Source organism: Populus alba, chromosome 17, assembly GCF_005239225.2.
Source record: "Populus alba chromosome 17, ASM523922v2, whole genome shotgun sequence".
NCBI classification, from domain to species: domain Eukaryota; kingdom Viridiplantae; phylum Streptophyta; class Magnoliopsida; order Malpighiales; family Salicaceae; genus Populus; species Populus alba.
The window spans coordinates 14267586-14285052 of NC_133300.1; the positions used below are offsets into that span (position 1 = coordinate 14267586).

The window sequence follows — 17467 nt, forward strand, 5'->3', positions numbered from 1 at the left end:
TTATACACATAAATTTACAAAAATTACAACTCCGCAATAACATTGATAAAAATTAAAACAGACTTGTTAAACAAGCTATTATTTATTTCATCAAAACACATCTAATTCAGTAATTCGACATAAGTTTCAATAATTTACAAACAAATATAATTTTACAAAATTTAAAACAAATCATAATAATTATAAAATTATGCATTCATATTACAAGTTTGTTTGGAAAAAAAAACAATAAAACATGCACATACCTTAACAAAATACATATACTAAAAAAAACATTAATAAAAAAAATTAACATTTTAATGTTAAAATTAAAAAAAGATAGGTTTATTTATAAAATAAATCAAAACACGAATTTGTGACTACACTAAATTAAGAAGGATGATTTGTGTTGAGAAGTGTGGGATGTTTTGGGGGGTGGTTACTTGCAATTTGGGAGGGGGTAGTTTGTTTAGATGTAGGGATAGGGAAGAAGAAGGAGAAATAGGGGAGGGGAGGGAAAGGGAGGGGAGGGGAGGCAGTGTTGTGATATATTAACTTTTACCAATGGACTCACTTACGACACTATTTAGTCGGTGATTCCATCAATAATTGTATAAGTGATGGGGTCACATCAATGTACGAAGATCCAGGTTTGAATCCATCGATATATCTGTTGGTAAACACCAACGGCCTTACCGACAGATTTACATTCGTTGGTAAATATCATGATAAATTACCAACAGAAAAAAGCTATTGGTAATTCCGTTGGTGTTAGTCGAATTTCTGGTAATGGGGTGGATGTTTTGTTATGATGACATTGACACGATCAAAAGATTGATATCTTCTCCCAAGTGTAGGAGTGTCGAAGTAATAAATAACCTGGCAAGACCGGGGTCGAACCATAAGAAGGTTAATTGTATAAATTATAAAAAACAATACAATAACAACAACAACAATAACAATAACAATAATAACAATAACAGTAATAGTAATAGCTATTAATAGTAATAATAATAATAATAATAATATTAATGGTAGTAGTAGTAGTAGTAGTAGTAGTAGTAGTAGTAGTAATAAAGAAGAAGAGGGAGAAGTTGATGAAAATTTTAAGACGGAAGATCAATGTGATAATTAAACAATGATAAAAACAAGTGTCAAGGTTAGAAGATCCACTAATGGAATTTCAAACAAGTATAGTATAAACTTTTATTCCTCAACTGGAAACCACACATAAAGAAGGTTCCAATCGAATGATTTGTCATTAATAACTCATTATAAATTGTTAACATGATCATATTAATTATCTTATTTAAGTAACACCAAACTTTTAAATATAGTCAGGAATTCATGATGCTAACTTATGTTAACAACAAATCAAGTTCCTTTCATAGCACAGGTGTAGGTAATACCATACGGTTGAGCTATAAGAATGCCAAGTATTTGTTGTACCAAGTGTTATACAACACAAATCTAAATTAATCATTTAACAAGCAAGGTATTAAGAATTAGTAAGATGAAAAGATAAGACATGTTAATATTAAACATTAAGGTCCATGTTGAGTTTACAATATACTTATTCTTACACCATTAGTGTAACCTTTTCACTTGACATAATGAACTTAGCTAAACATAATGAAGAAGAGAAACATAAAGAAGCAATACAAGAACATAAATAAGATACAAGTTAATTAAGTAAAGGAAAGGAAATGAAAAGTATAAAGATATTAATGAAAGCAAAACTTAAGAATTACAATATATATACAGAGAGAGAGAGAGAGAGAGCAAGAACAAGCTCTTGATCTAAACAACCAAGTCTCTATATGTATAGTAAATGCCTCCTTTTATAGGCCAAAATTTGAAACTATTGATTTGATAACTAATTATAGAGTGGGTGGCTAACTCTTGATTTGGTGAAAATCCTTATCTTCTTGTTAAACATCATTACTAGCATCAGAACTAGATCCACCTGTACTCATGAAAGTTATATGAAATTGTCTTATCTTTCCAGGAAAAAAAATTAAGGTCATTTGGACTTCTAGAACTCGAGATATGGGTTGGACACTAAACAATGTCTAGGCTGGAGGACAGATTTGAACTTCTCCGTTATTGCTATAATTTGGACTTGAAAACGGTCTTTTTAAATCTTGGACTCCATATAAAAGTTGTAGGCCTATGTCTTACCAAATCTTTCGTAAAAATTAAGGTCATTTGGACATCTAGAACTCGAGATATAACTCAATTACCGAACAGTGTTCCAGTTTGGACTGCACCAATATCTCTTTTCTAAGTTTGGCCCTCTCTTTGTCTTTTCAATTTCAATACTTAAACTCATCAATCAATCCTTTCAATCAATACTCCTTGTCCTTTCATTTACCATACATTAAAGATATCTTATATTATTAGGTATGTTATTACAAAACATGCTTTAGTTAAGGAGTTATTGATACTTCAAGTGCAAAATGATGATATAAAACTTGATAAAAAATGCACTTTTAAGTACTAATCACACACCCCAACCAGCTTATTACTAGTCCCTAGTAATCAAAGCGTTAAAATAGAAAAACAATTTGCAAATTCCACAAAGCAAGGCATTCATCATTCAACTTCCATTAATCTATCCAGATAAACAAACTCTCATTAAATTCATATATCTGCTCAATACCTCTTAAACAAGATATTAATAAACCTTTCTTTTATGCTCAAAATATCAACATATAGTTATGAGGCTTTACTAGGAAGAAAACAAAATTTTTGTTCTAATGTTTAAGGTTAACTTCCTTAGGTTGAGATTATTATCTCTCTTTTTTTTCACATATAACTTAAAACATAATGCATCTTTCACCCATGTAACGAGCTTTTGGCTAATGACTCCCAGACCAGTTGGTCTTAGGGCATTAGGTGTTGAGACACCCCTACGAGCTTAGTAACTCGGGTTGCAGTTACTGATACGTAGATAGTGCAATGTTTGATTTCTTTAAGCTTTTCTCTTCAACCCATGTAACAAGTGTTGGGCCAATAGCTCCCAAGTCAGTTGACTTTAGGGTATTAAGTGTTAAAACACCCCTTCGGGCTTAATTGCTTAGGTTAGGAAGGCTACGAAACCAAACTTATCTATGTTTTTATTATCATTATATTTTTGTTTTTTTTTTTTGCAAATTATATACTATCACTTTCCCTTAGTTCTAAACCCTAACAAAAGAACATAAATAATGTAACAATCCAATGTGCAACCCACAATCATATGTTAAAGTGTGTGTGTGAAAATGAAGATTTAAGAATATTTGTTAAATGAGCATATGAACAGAATCAAGTGATAACAATACGAGAGTTTGTAAACCTAAATATTTCAAAAAGTATCCTGATAAACCTTATTAAGAATGTTTACTAAGATGTGTCTCAAGAGTAACTTTAACAAAAGAACTCCTTTTACTCTGCCATCCTAGTAACAACAGTTTTGCAAATAGTTTATGAGATAGAAAACACATTTTTTTTCTTAATATATCAACCACTACCCTTTCCCCTCAACCAAAATGAGACATTGTCCTCAATGTCTTAAGGTAGAAAGATAAAGTATAGAGGACATCACCTGAAATAGCTAACACTGACAAACCTGAAACACACTTAAACAAATATAAGAAACAACAAAACACAATAATAAAACAAAAAGATGCAAAGTTTTTACAAACAAAGGCTCAAATCCAATCTAAGCTTTTTACGGCTTTCCTTAGTTGACTAATTTATACGACTCATGGAGGGATTAATTACAGGGATGAAAGATTGTAGTTGGTCAATCAATTGTTCAGCAGTAGCAGCAAAGAATATGATTTGTTGTGTTGAAGATGTTAGAAATTCATGTTCCACTACATGATTAAGAAAAGACAACAACTTATCATAAAAACCATTAACATTTAACAAACTTATGGGTTTATGGTGAATGTACAGTTAGGCCCAAGAGGAAATATGAAAGATCACCTGGTAAGGCAATGAAGGCATCAACATGGTTAAACATTGCATTCAGTTGATCAAACATTGTGGGGACCTGTAGTTCCTCTCCAATTGTTTTTCTAATGATGTCCCCATTTGCTAAAGCTTTGGGGACGACCCCCAAAACTTGACTACCTCCTAAAAATACAGCTATTGACACTCCCTCCATTAACCCAAGGCTGCCTCCTCCATATACTAAATGAATCTTTCGCTCAGCTAGTACCTGACCAAGATGATTTGTTGATTCTAAAAACTCCTTTTCTTTCCTAGGATTGGATCCACCAAAAACACAAATATTTTTTATGTGATGACTTGAGGAACTTGTCATTTCTACACACTTCTATATTTGATGAATGTATGGGTTGAGTGGAAATGAAGGGAAGGAAGAGAAGAATTTATAGATGAGAAATTGAAAATGCAATCATACGACCTATATGTAGGCCAGTTGTAGTCTCACTCTCTCTCTCTCTCTCTCTCTCTCTTTATTTATTTATTTATTTTGAAAAACCATGTGTATGTACAAGTAGTTGTGATTGTGGCTCACATCTTTCCTTAGTTTTACATCCAAGAACAACTTAAACCATTTGAAAAACCATGTGTATGTACAGGTAGTTGTGATTGTGGCTCACATCTTTCCTTAGTTTTACATCCAAGAACAACTTAAACCATTTGAAAAACCATGTGTATGTACAGGTAGTTGTGATTGTGGCTCACATCTTTCCTTAGTTTTACATCCAAGAACAACTTAAACGCCCTCTATGGGTCGGAGATAGGCTTCCCATCCAGTTTTCTTAAAAACTGGCAAATAGGGTCTTTTTTAGTCAGATTCCCAAGACTAAGTCGAGCATGTTCTTTATGGAATTGTGGCTATAAATCATGAATTGCACAATGCACATCTTCACTAGGGTGCGTCTCAAGAGTCAATAGAAGATTATCTAAAGACCCCTTACTCAGGCCATCCTTAATGAATTGTATTTTATCTTCACGGTTTACAGATATCATTCCTAAAGAACGACATGTGACATTACAAGTCCATCTGACACATTTGTGACAGACTTTCAGTCGTTTTGCACGATGTTTCTTTGCAAAAGTGCTTTTACCTATTCCAAGCATGTATGAAATGAAAGAATTGGAGGACTCACTTGATAATCAGACCTTTGCTTCAATTAACCAATGAATATCTTCAGGAATTCCATGATTCATTAACAACCTCAATCTTGCACATCTAGCACGGTAAATTTTTGTAATCGCATTCTAAGGCAGAGCGGGAAAATACTTTTTCAATTTTTCAAGAGTGGTGTCCATTTTCAAATGAGAATTGGAGGAGAAATCCAAAGAAAGGAGAAAGAGCAAAGAATTGCACAAATATATACACAGATATTAGTTATCATAGGAAACTGAAAAAACCGACTTAAGAGTCATGGAGTACCGTTATTTGTCATTTGACTAGGGTAAGAGACTAGCAAAACAAAAGTCACACAAAAACAATGTGAGAAAATGAATCAATCTTTATATACAGGATCACCTAATTCAATAGAGTCATTTTCAACTGAAAAATTATCAAAGTAAACTTTCAAACGATGGCCATTTACCTTGAAAACATTACCATTCTTTGGATTTTTGATATCACAGGCCCCATATGGATACACATGTTTCACAATAAAAGGACCGCTCCATCTTGATCTTAGTTTTCCAGGAAATAAATGGAGTCGAGAATTATAAAGCAAGACTTTTTGACCAATATTGAATGTTTTTCTCAATATTTTCTTGTCATGAAACTCTTTGATTCTTGCTTTATGAATTCTTGAATTTTCATATACATCATTTCTTATTTCCTCAATCTTATTTATTTGTAATTTTCGCAACTGACTAGCATCATCAAGGTTTGAATTGAAAGATTTAATAGCCCAATAAACTTTATGTTCAAGTTTCATAGGCAGGTGACAAGGTTTGCCATAGACTAGTCTATAAGGTGACATACCTAATGATGTTTTATAAGCAGTTTGATAAACCTAAAGTGCATCATTAAGTCTTAAAGACCAGTCTTTCCTATTAGGGTTTACCGTTTTCTCCAAAATCTGTTTGATCTCCTTATTAGCAAGCTCTACTTATCCACTTGTTTGAGGGTGATAAGGGGTGGCAACTTTGTATGTGATTTCATATTTCTTCATTAAAGACTTGAATGATTTATTGCAAAAATGTGTTCCACCATCACTTATCATGGCTCGAGGGATTCCAAATCGACTCAAAATATTTTTTTTCAAAAACTTTATCACTGTTTTGTGATCATTATTTCGACTTGGAATTGCCTCTATCCATTTTGAAACATAATCTACTGCAACTAATATGTACAAGAAACCAAATGATGGAGGAAATGGACCCATGAAATCTAACCCTAACAGTCAAAGATCTCAATGACAAGAATAGGATTTAAAGGCATCATGTGACATTTTGAAATAGATCCTGATTAGTACATAAAAGTATATTTTTATCATGGTTTTATATCATCATTTTGCACTTGAAGTATCAATGACTCGTTAACTAAAGCATGTTTTATAATAATAAGTCTGATACTATAAGATACCTTTAATTTATGGTAAATGTTCATCTTAAATGTAGGCCTATCACATTAATGAAAGGATTGATTGATGAGTCTAAGTGCTGAAATTGAAAGACAAAGAAAGGGTCAAACTTAGAAAAGAGATGCTGGTCCAGTCCAAATTGGAATATTGTTTGGTCATCGTGTCATATATGGAGCTGTAGATCTTGAATTTAGGTTTTCTATATATGGATGGAAAGCTAAGACATAGGCCTAAAACTTTTATGAATAGTCCAAGATTTAAAAAAGTCGTTTTCAAGTCCAACTTGTAGCAACAATGGAGAAGTCCAAATCTGTTTTGCAGCCTAGAAATTGTTAAGTGTTCAACCTATATCTCGAGTTCTATAAGTCCAAATGACACTGTTCAGTGTTCTAACTTGGTTATTCTCATTATTTTCATTATGAAACGACTGATTATCTTTTTCGGCCATATTTTCTAAAAATAATGAGGATACCCTACAAAGTCTACCACTTAATGTACGTGACCAAACTCTCATGCACATGTAGGAATAAAGTAAAAGGAAGAAGAAAACAAAACAAAAAAAAAAACAAAGTTAAATACAAGAAAAGTGAAAAGTGGAAATAAAATAAATACAATTTGGACTTGAAAATGGCCTTTTTAAATCTAGTATTCAAGATATGGGTTGAACATTGAACAGTGTCTAGGTTGTAGGACAGATTTAGACTTCTTTGTTTTTGCTACAATTTAGACTTCAAAACGACCTTTTTAAATCTTAAACTTTGTATGAAAGTTTTAGGCCTATGTCTTAGCTTTCCATCCATATAGAGCATACCTAAATCCAAGATCTACAACTCCATATATGACTTAATGACCAAATAGTGTTCCAGTTAGGACTGAACTAGCATCTCTTTTCTAAGTTTAACCCTCTCTTTGTCTTTTCAATTTCAGTACTTAAACTCATCAATCACTCATTTCATTTATGTGATAGGCCTGCATTTAAGATGAACATTTACCACAAATTAAAGGTATCTTATAGTATCAAACTTGTTATTATAAAACATGCTTTAGTTAAGGAGTTATTGATAATTCAAGTGCAAAATGATGATATAAAACCTTGATAAAAATACATTAATCAATCCCAAGAATGACCAACCTCCTCTTTCTCCACCTCCAGCTCCGCCATTGTTCTAGTTTACTCTTTTTTTGGAACACTTTAAAATTGTAATGAATATTTGGATGAATATCATTTAATTTTATTTTTAATATTTTATACAATTTTATTTTCTTAATTGATTTTTTACTATTATTATATACAATTTTATATTATTTATTCTACATAATTTTATTTTTAAAAAACATTTTAAAATTGTAATAGAACGGATTGACAGATGGAATACGTCTGTCGGTATTTTCCAAAGAGTTGAAAAATATTTACTACATATACCACAATCACAGACCTCTATATTCCATCGGTGATGTATCGATGAATACAGACGGAATATGTCCGTCGATATTATCTAGAGAGTTTGGAAAATATTACTGCTTATGCCTTATCACCGATGGACATATGCCGACGGAATTATTCTATTGGTATATTTCTAGTATGAATTTTTTTTGCACGTAATTTCTATCTATAAAACTATCGGTTTTTTTTATTACTGATATAATTAGCAACAGAACATGGAATTATTGACAAACAGTATTCCGACGGATGTATTTGACGGTGAATGCATCAGTAAAATTGTTACTAACAAAATGATAATCTTATACTAACAAAAAATATCCGTTAATAATACTGTTAAATATTTTAGTGCCCATTTTAATTATTCAATAATCATTGACGAAGCATCACCCACAACAATTATTCAAGAAGTGCTTATCACGTCATCCAGGATATACCTTCAACTTCAAGCAGAATTTAATTAGATTTAAAGTTCGAAAAGCCTAATATAAATAAGTCTTTCGTGTATTCTAAAGGCGTAGAGATATTATTATTATTATTATTGGTGAGTTATGAGTTTTATTTTTTGTTTTCTGTTAAATGTTTTTCAAGGCTGAAGGAATAATTAATAGAATATCAACATTATAAAACTTTCAGAAGTCTGATTATGATGTCTTAAAAAGTTAATTTTCTTGGAAAGTGCCTTGGACTTGGGATTTTTTTAATGTTGAATTATTGATTGCATAATGCCAACGACTTGGAAGTCTTTGATGCCTTTCAAAGGTCACTTCTTCCATTTCCAATTGGTCCCCTCTATTTGTTGCCTCATAACGTGCATTAGACATTTCAAAGGCTTGGAACTTTTGCCAACAACATGTATTTGCCTTTCATATTCCAGTTTCATGCCGGAGTGGGCATCCTATTTTAAAAATTGACCTTTTTTTTTGTTCAATTCTGCATAATTCTTAATTTCCCTTTCACTACCTACCTGTTTATGCTTAATATGAAATAAAAAAAATAACAATTAAACAACTCAAAGCATGGTTGATGCAGTCGATCGAGACCTATAAGGATAATTTTATGCATAGAAAAAGATAACATATATTAACTATACATTCATAATTTATTTATCTAAAGGTAATTTTTACTGACTAATATAATTTCGCCTCTAATTTTGTTAGTCTATACCAACAGAACTTTGTTGTCGGTAATAATTGCCGACAAAATATATTCCATGGGCATTTCGGTCAGTATATACCGACGAAATATATAGAATTTTGAAACAAAGAAACAATTTGATGATGTGGAATTTTTTTGATGATTTTACAAATGGAATGACCAAGGAATTCAAACCAAGATCTTTGTACAGTGACGTGACCCATTCACCGTCAAACTTACCGACGGGACATGGTCGTCGGTGATTTCATCGGTAAAGCCAATATATCCACACTCTGCCGACTCTTTCCTCCTTTATTTCTCCTTCCCCATCCCCATCCCCATCCCAACTCTCCCTCCCAAATTAAAAACAACCACCCACCCCCCTAAAAATATCCCCCTCTTCTCAACACAAGCACTCATCTTTCTTATAATTTTGTACGTGGTCATAACATCCATTCTTCGATTTATGTGGATTTTATCATTTTTTATAAGTAAATCTATCCTTTTTAATTTTAACATTTAAATGTCAATTTTATTATTTTTTTTAGTATATGTATTTTGTTAACGTATGTACTTGTTTTATTGTTATTTGTCAAAGAAACTTGTAGGATGAATGTATAATTTTGTAGTTGTTATATTTTGTTTTAGATTTTGTCAAATTATATTTGTTTGTAAATTGTTAAAACTTTATTTGAATTACACTGAATTAGATGTGTTGTGATGAAATAAATAATAGCTTGTTTAACGGGATCATTTTAATTTTTATCAATTCTATTGCGGAGTTGTGATTTTCGAATTAGACGCATCTTCTAACCAAAGGATTTATGGAGGATTACTTGTGTTGGTATGCACACGGAGAATTATTTGTTCCTAATGAGAGTATGGTAGAAAGGGTGGTTGGGTCAACTTCTAGTGCTAGCAACGTGGATGAAGTTATAAATGACAACAGTAATCCTTACAGGAATATGGTTATAGATGCAATGAGAATGAATCAAGGTAATGTCATTTAATGCCCAATCATAGAAGAAGAATCTAATACAGATGCAGCAAGGTTTTTTGATCTATTGAAAGATTCTAACAAACCATTATGGGATGGGTGCACGAACCACAGTAAATTATTGGCCGTAGCATAGGTGTTCACCATCAAGTCAGACCACAGGTTGAGTAAGGTCACTTGTGACAAAATTATGGAATGGGCAATAAGCATTTTACCTTAAGGAAACAAGCTTAAAGAAAACTTCTATGCTGCTAAGTCCGTGATGAAACTCCTCGGTTTAGGATACTAGAAAATTGACATGTGCCCTAACTTCTACATGATTTACTACCTTGAAAATGCTGAGCTGACATGGGAAAGAATCTCGTGGCATATAAGAAACTTAGATACTTCCCAATTACACCTAGATTGCAGAGGTTATTCATACCACCAAGGACTGCTAAGCACATGACAAGGCACCAATCACATAATACAATTGATGAAGTGATGGTGCATCCTTCTGATGGCGAAGCATGGAAATACTTTAATAGTATGCATCCTCAATTTTTAGTTGAATCAAGGAATGTGCGTCTTGGGTTGTATACAAACGGATTTAACCCATTCGGGTCATTTTTTGTTCCTTATTCTTTTTAGCCGGTCATACTAATGGTTTATAACTTGCTACTAGGGATGTGTATGAGGTCAGAGTTCATGTTTTTATCTATGGTTCTAGGTCCAAGCAGTCCGGGTCGGAATATAGATGGTTGTCTTCGACTGTTGATTGATAAATTGATCGCAGTTATGGTCTTACGAAGCTTTAACTTATGATATATTGATGAAACATAATTTTGTTATAAGAGTGGCTTTGATGTGGACTATTCATTATTTCTCATCTTTTGGAATGGTTTCTGGTTGGAGCATGCATGGAAAACTAGCATGTCCATACTGTATGAAAAACAATAAGGCATTCACGCTAACAAACGGAGGTAAAGCTTTTTTTTATTATTATTGTCACTGTCGTTTCTTGCCAACGAATCACAAGTATAAAAAGAACTGAAAGGATTTCTTTATTGGCATAGTTGAAAAGGATGTTGCACCCCCGTGTCTTTCTAGTGATGAATTGTATGATGTTGTATCAGAGTATGGTGACATTGTGTTTGGTTTCCAATCAGGTAAGCAGAAGTTTCCTGGTTTTGGTTTGACCCACAATTGGGTAAAGCGAAATATTTTTTGGGAGCTTTCTTATTGGAAGACCAATTTCCTCCGCCATAACTTTGGTGTCATGCATATAGAAAATAACGTGTTAGAATACATTTTCAACACCGTCATGGATGTGAAGTGAAAGACAAAGGACAACATCAAGGCTAGATTGGATTTAGCATTATTCTATAACCAAAAAAATATGGAATTGGTTTTTGATGGGTTACGAGTCTCAAAACCCAGAGCAAGCTTCATGTTAGAGAAAAATGCACAACTACTAGTCTACAAATGTCATAAGAGTTTGCGTTTTCTTAATGGACATGCCTCAAATATATCAAGGCTGGTTAATATAAAGGAATGTAGATTATATGGAATGAAGAGTCACGACTGCCACGTGTTTATGCAAACACTCATTCCATTAGCTTTTCGTGATTTGTTTCCAAAGGAGTTACGAGATGCACTCACAAAGATCGGTCATTTCTTTAAAGATATATACTCCAGCAAGTTGAATGTTGATCACATTGAAATGCTTGAAATGAGTATCGTCGAGACAATATGCAAACTTGAGATGATATTCCCTCCATCATTTTTTGACTCTATGGAGCATCTACCAGTATATTTACCGTTGAAGGTAAAAGTTGGAGGACCGGTCCAGTATAGATGAATGTATTCATTTGAGAGGTTAGATATTACAATTGCAATGTAATCCATAATTAAAAGTTTTTTCATTGTTTTTTTTAATTGATAATTTTTGTTTAATTCTATATATATAAGTACTTGTTCAATCTCAAGAAAAATGTTCAAAACAAGGCGTATGTTGAGGTTTCAATATGTGAGGCCTATATTGTTGAGGAGATCTCAACATTTATCTTGTACTATTTCAAACCTCATTTGAGAACAAGAATCAACCGTGTTTCATGGCATGATGATGGTGGTGAAGTGTCTTCAAGTAGGAACTTGTCAATATTCTCCAATCCTGGATGACCCGTACCTAAAAATGTTGTAAAGGGAAGATATTTGTCTAAAATAGAGTTCAGACAAGCACACAATTATGTTCTATTTAATTGTAATGAGTTAAGACTTTTTATTAAGTAAGTAGATGTACTACTTAAACTTTGTCAAGAGTATACTATTTATATATTGTGATATCATTAACTCATATAATTTGGAATAATCTTGTAGGCAACGTCGATGATATTTACTATCCCATAACTCACAGCTGACTAAATCCTAAATCTTTCAATTACAAGATGAACAATTTACCACGTGGTTTAGAACACATGTAAGTCCTATTACAAACTCATTATCTCTTGCAAAGTAATTGAACGTCAATATTACAAAATGTTCATTTATTGATTATTGTTGTATTTGTCTGAAATAGATAATTGAACTCATTATCTCTTTCTTTTATCAAATGAAAGGTAGTGCTGCTATTTCATTGTCTTTACTAAGCTTGGGCCCTGAAAGAAAAGTCAAGTGCTATAATGAGTATTTTATCTGTCGCACGTGTGCGGCGGCGCGGCGATCGTCCACCCTCAAGGAAAAACAAATCGGAATATTCATTCCTGGAAAAAATAGGGAGAGACAAGGAATTCTTGTCTCTACAAGTGAAAAATTGGAATGGGAGTCGCCACCTAGTATTCTGGTTACTAGGAACCTTAACTGGTCTTTAGAGATCAGGTACGGAGACTGGTTGCGTAAAGGGAAGGTATTAGCACCCCAACTACGCCCTACCTAAGGTAGGCTGCATTGTTTTAATGTCTGATAAAATCTAAAGTCGTGTTATGGTTTGTAATTGTTTGGAATACGCATTACATGTAATGTCATACCCCAGGTTCGAGTGTCCGTAAAAAAAAGAAATTAAATATATGGAATATGCATTACGTGTAATGTCATACCCCGGATACCAAGAGACAAACAAAATAAAATTTTTGTTGTTTTTTTGAAATTTTGGCCAATATTCTCTTGACTTTAATAAACTGGTTATTAAAGCCAAAATGCATGCTAAAATATTGTTTTTTGACATATGAAAAATACGATATGATATTTTAGATTTGAGACACTTGGCCGTATGCACAAAAATGTTTTTTAAATTTTTTTTGTATTTTTGGAAGTTTGTGACAAAAAAACCCGGGTATTTTAATACCCGATTTGTATTTTTACGAGATAAAAATATTACCCGATATTAATAAAAATAACATAAATAAAAAATGGGAACATCATAAATATTTTTTAAAACAATAATATATTTTTTAAATGGACCGGATCAGGCCCAATTGCATGGGCTGGGCCAAACCTGGCCCATTTACATGGGCTGGCTGACGTCCCAGCCCAGGCCCAAATGGCTGGTTACTGTGCACACAGTAACCGGGTTACTGTGTGCACAGTAACCAGTGAATTAATTTGCCAAGTTACTGTGCACATGCACAGTAACCGGGTAATTAATTCTTGCATGCAGAACGTGCACAGTGCACGTTCTACAAGCAAGAAGATGAATAGTAAAACGAGATAAGGGGTTGAGGGCTGACCTGTGGTGGCTGTCGTCGATGGCGGAGCTGCTGGTGGTGACAGGAAGCGGCGCCGACAGTGGGGTGGCCGGCGGTGGCTCTGCGTTTTCCTTCTCTCTCTCCTCTGTTTTTTTCGTTTTTCTCCTCTGCTGCTCCTTCTTCTTCTTCTTCTTCTTCTATGTTCTCCCTTATCTCTCTTTTCCCCTCTCTTTGCTCTCCCTTCTCTTCTCTTCTCCCTCTCTCGGGTCTTTTTTTCTTTTCTTTTTTTCAGCAACCCTCCCCTGTATTTATAGGAAAACAGGGGAGGGAGAACGTGTTGGGGCGGCTATTGTTGGCCGCCCCCTCCACTACCTTCAACGGATAACAACGCCAGGCAAGTGGGTGAATTGTGGGCGTCTTATTGCGCCAAAGCCGGGAAAGAAAGTAGGCGAAAAGAGAAGAAAAAAAATGATTCTTCTCCCCTGTTCTCTGCGTGTCCAGGGGAAGAAGACGATGGTGCCGTTTCCAAACGGCACCGTTTTGCGTTTTTTTTTATAATATATTTTTTTTGAATTTTTTTTATTTTTATTATTTTTTATGTGGGGACCCAAAAATGGGTTACAACATTATCAATGGATATGTGTTTCATACTGAAGAATATAGGCATGGAAGAAAGACATATAACAACGGTGTTTGTATTAACTATTAAGGGATCGATTTGTAGTGAGTTTGCAATTGACTACTATGAGAAATTACAAGAGGTTGTTGAATTGGAATATCATAGTGAATAGAATAGAGTGTTTTTGTTCAAATGTTATTGGTATGACACAACTAATAGATGAATCAAAGTAGATCCTCACTGTGGTCTCGTTGAAATCAACTCAAAAGCTAGACTCCGTAACATAAACGATGTCTTTGTTTTCACAAAGCAATGCCAACAAGTTTATTATACATACACCCCTTCCTTTAGAAATGACTGATCAAGACTTGATTGGATATCCATTTTAAAAACAAAACCTAGGGGTCATGTCCAGGTTGTTCAGGATGAGAACAAAGACACAAATATGATAAATGAAGTCTTTCAAGTTAGTGAGTTGGTTGAACCATATCAAGTTGCTCCTTTGATTAACTTAGAAGAAAATTCAAATTTTCATGTTTTCGATGATACTCTTGTTGATGTTGACGCAGAGGAGTTGAATGTTGTTTTGAGCTCTAGTAGACTAGCAAATGTCAATGAAGATGATGATAACCACATTGAAGAGTGCGATGGAGCTTATATCAATTCAATTGACGATGAAGATGAAAATTCTGACTAAATATGATCAGAACATGAAAGTGTAAAGCCTTTTTTTATAATGTAATATTATGGATGATATTTTGGAACATGAAATATTTATTTTTTAATTGTTTGATATTGTTATTATTTTATGCAGTAGTTTGCAATTTAAGCGTTTGCACAAAAGATAAATAAGCAATACAAACAAAATATATAAAAGTATGACACAAATACCGACATCCATACTGATAGAAACCGTCTATTAGTATTTTACCGAGAGTTGCAAAATATTTACTGCATTTGCCATAATCACTGACGACCATACCGATGGCCTATGGCCGTTGGTATTTTACCAAAAGTTGCAAAATATTTACTACTTTTGCCACATATACCGATGTCTATACGGACGGAAAACATCCGTCGGTATTTTACCAAGAGTTGCAAAATATTTACTGCCCATGCCACAATCACCTACGCTTTCTCTGATAGATAGATTGTTGGTATATCATCATAAAGGTGTGTGCGACTATCAAATTTCTAGGTCGGTCGATGCAAATACTGACAGAATCACTGATGGACACTGCAAATTCCAATGCGCGTGCTATGACACCTCTATACCGACGAACATGTCGATGGACTTCGAAAATTCTAGAGGGATTTTTAAAATTTTAATGCGAAATTCAAAATATACCAACGGAAGTTACCGACGGAAATTTAATGCCACCGCCATTAAATTATTATTTTAATTTCCGTTGATAAATCCGTTGATAAAATTGTAGTATAAAACCCAGCCCCCCCTCTTCGTGGTTCATTTTTTCTCCGTACCTCATTTCATCTTCTCTTCTCCTCTTCATTTGTGTTTGGTTTTTGCAAGAATTGATGCGAATTTTTATTGTTTTGATTGTAGTTTTGAACATATTAAAAGGTATGAATTCTCCTGTTTTTATCTTTGTATTTTTTTTTTTTTAGTTATGATTATTTTTGTTGTGTTTTTTGTTTTATGTATTGTTCGTAGATAAAATCTTGAAATCAACACACTATTAAGGTAAAATATTTTTCATTCCTAAAGTCTTTAGTTTCTTACAACTCTCGGTAAAATACTAATTATAAAAAACAATTCTTCTTAGTATTGATACTCTTGAGATTGATATTTAAATATTTCTGCTTATAATACTACCATGTTATGAATTATATAAAATAAAATTGAAGTGTTCAAATATTGATTGAATTAAAAACAAAAAACACTATAATCATTAATAATTGTATGAGTGTATTAGTAAATCTTTTTCAAAGAAAATAGGCAGCATACAAAAAATATATAACATAAGGCTAATAATGTCAAAATATTTCCATATATTATAAAAAACAATATTTAAGTTGCACGTAGTGAGATAGAAGTATATGATATACGTTTGCATTTTAGTTGTGATCTTTTGATGAATAAAGATTTGATTTTTATAACTTTTATAATTCAAAAAAAGAAATAATATTTTTTTATTAAAATTACATTGAAGAAAAATATCAGGGAGAAAAAAGTTTAATATTAATGTATTCTTTAAACTAAAGTTTAAAACGAATTATTATTTTTCTTTACCGAATATTCATTTTCTTTCCCAAAATAAATTAGGCTATCTTCTCTTACCCTGTTAATTTCTATTAAAGAAAAATATATATACAAATAGAATAGATATAATTTGAAGAGATATTATTATTATTTTTGGTGAGCCATAAGTTTTTATTTTCTGTACCCTATTAATTTCCATCTTTTTTTTTATAGGTGAGCTCAAAAAGTAATTAATAAAATATTAGTTACTCCATGAGTACTATAAAAAAAATTTACACACAATAAAAAAATAGAAAATATATTTATTGCATGTAGATATATAGTATTAGTAAAATAATAAATTGATTGTCATGCATATAATATAGTGATAACAACAGTATAAGACTTTCATGTTATTATTTTCAGAAATATATTGGACATCATTATCCTTGCCAACTTATCATGTGATATTGTAGAGAAAATTAAGAAAACAAAAATATTAAATAAGAATTAAAATGATTGTATAAATTAATAAGATAAAACAACATGAATTTACTAGTTATATCTAAATTTATTAAAATCAATAAAGAAAGGTCCTCATGTTAAGGACGAAAAATCTGACGTCTTATTTCCAGAACGTTACCAAAATATTTCCATAATTTGTTTTCTCAAAAAAAAAAAAATCTACGGAAATATACAGAAGCCTGATTATGATGTCTTAAAAGTTGATTTTCTTGGAAAGTGCGGATTTTTTTAATGTTGAATTATTGATTGCATAACGCCAACGACTTGGAAGTCTTTGATGCCTTTCAAAGGTCACTGCTACACAGCACAGACGAGACGACCTGTCAAAGGTCTTCTTCCAT

The 17467-nt window shown here is 32.6% G+C and overlaps 1 pseudogene; it reads left to right on the forward strand.

Moving 5' to 3' along the window:
• The window catches only part of LOC140954788 (uncharacterized), a 28144-nt pseudogene extending 13021 nt beyond the window's left edge, over nucleotides 1–15123 (forward strand).
• Nucleotides 15124–17467: the final 2344 nt, after the last annotated feature.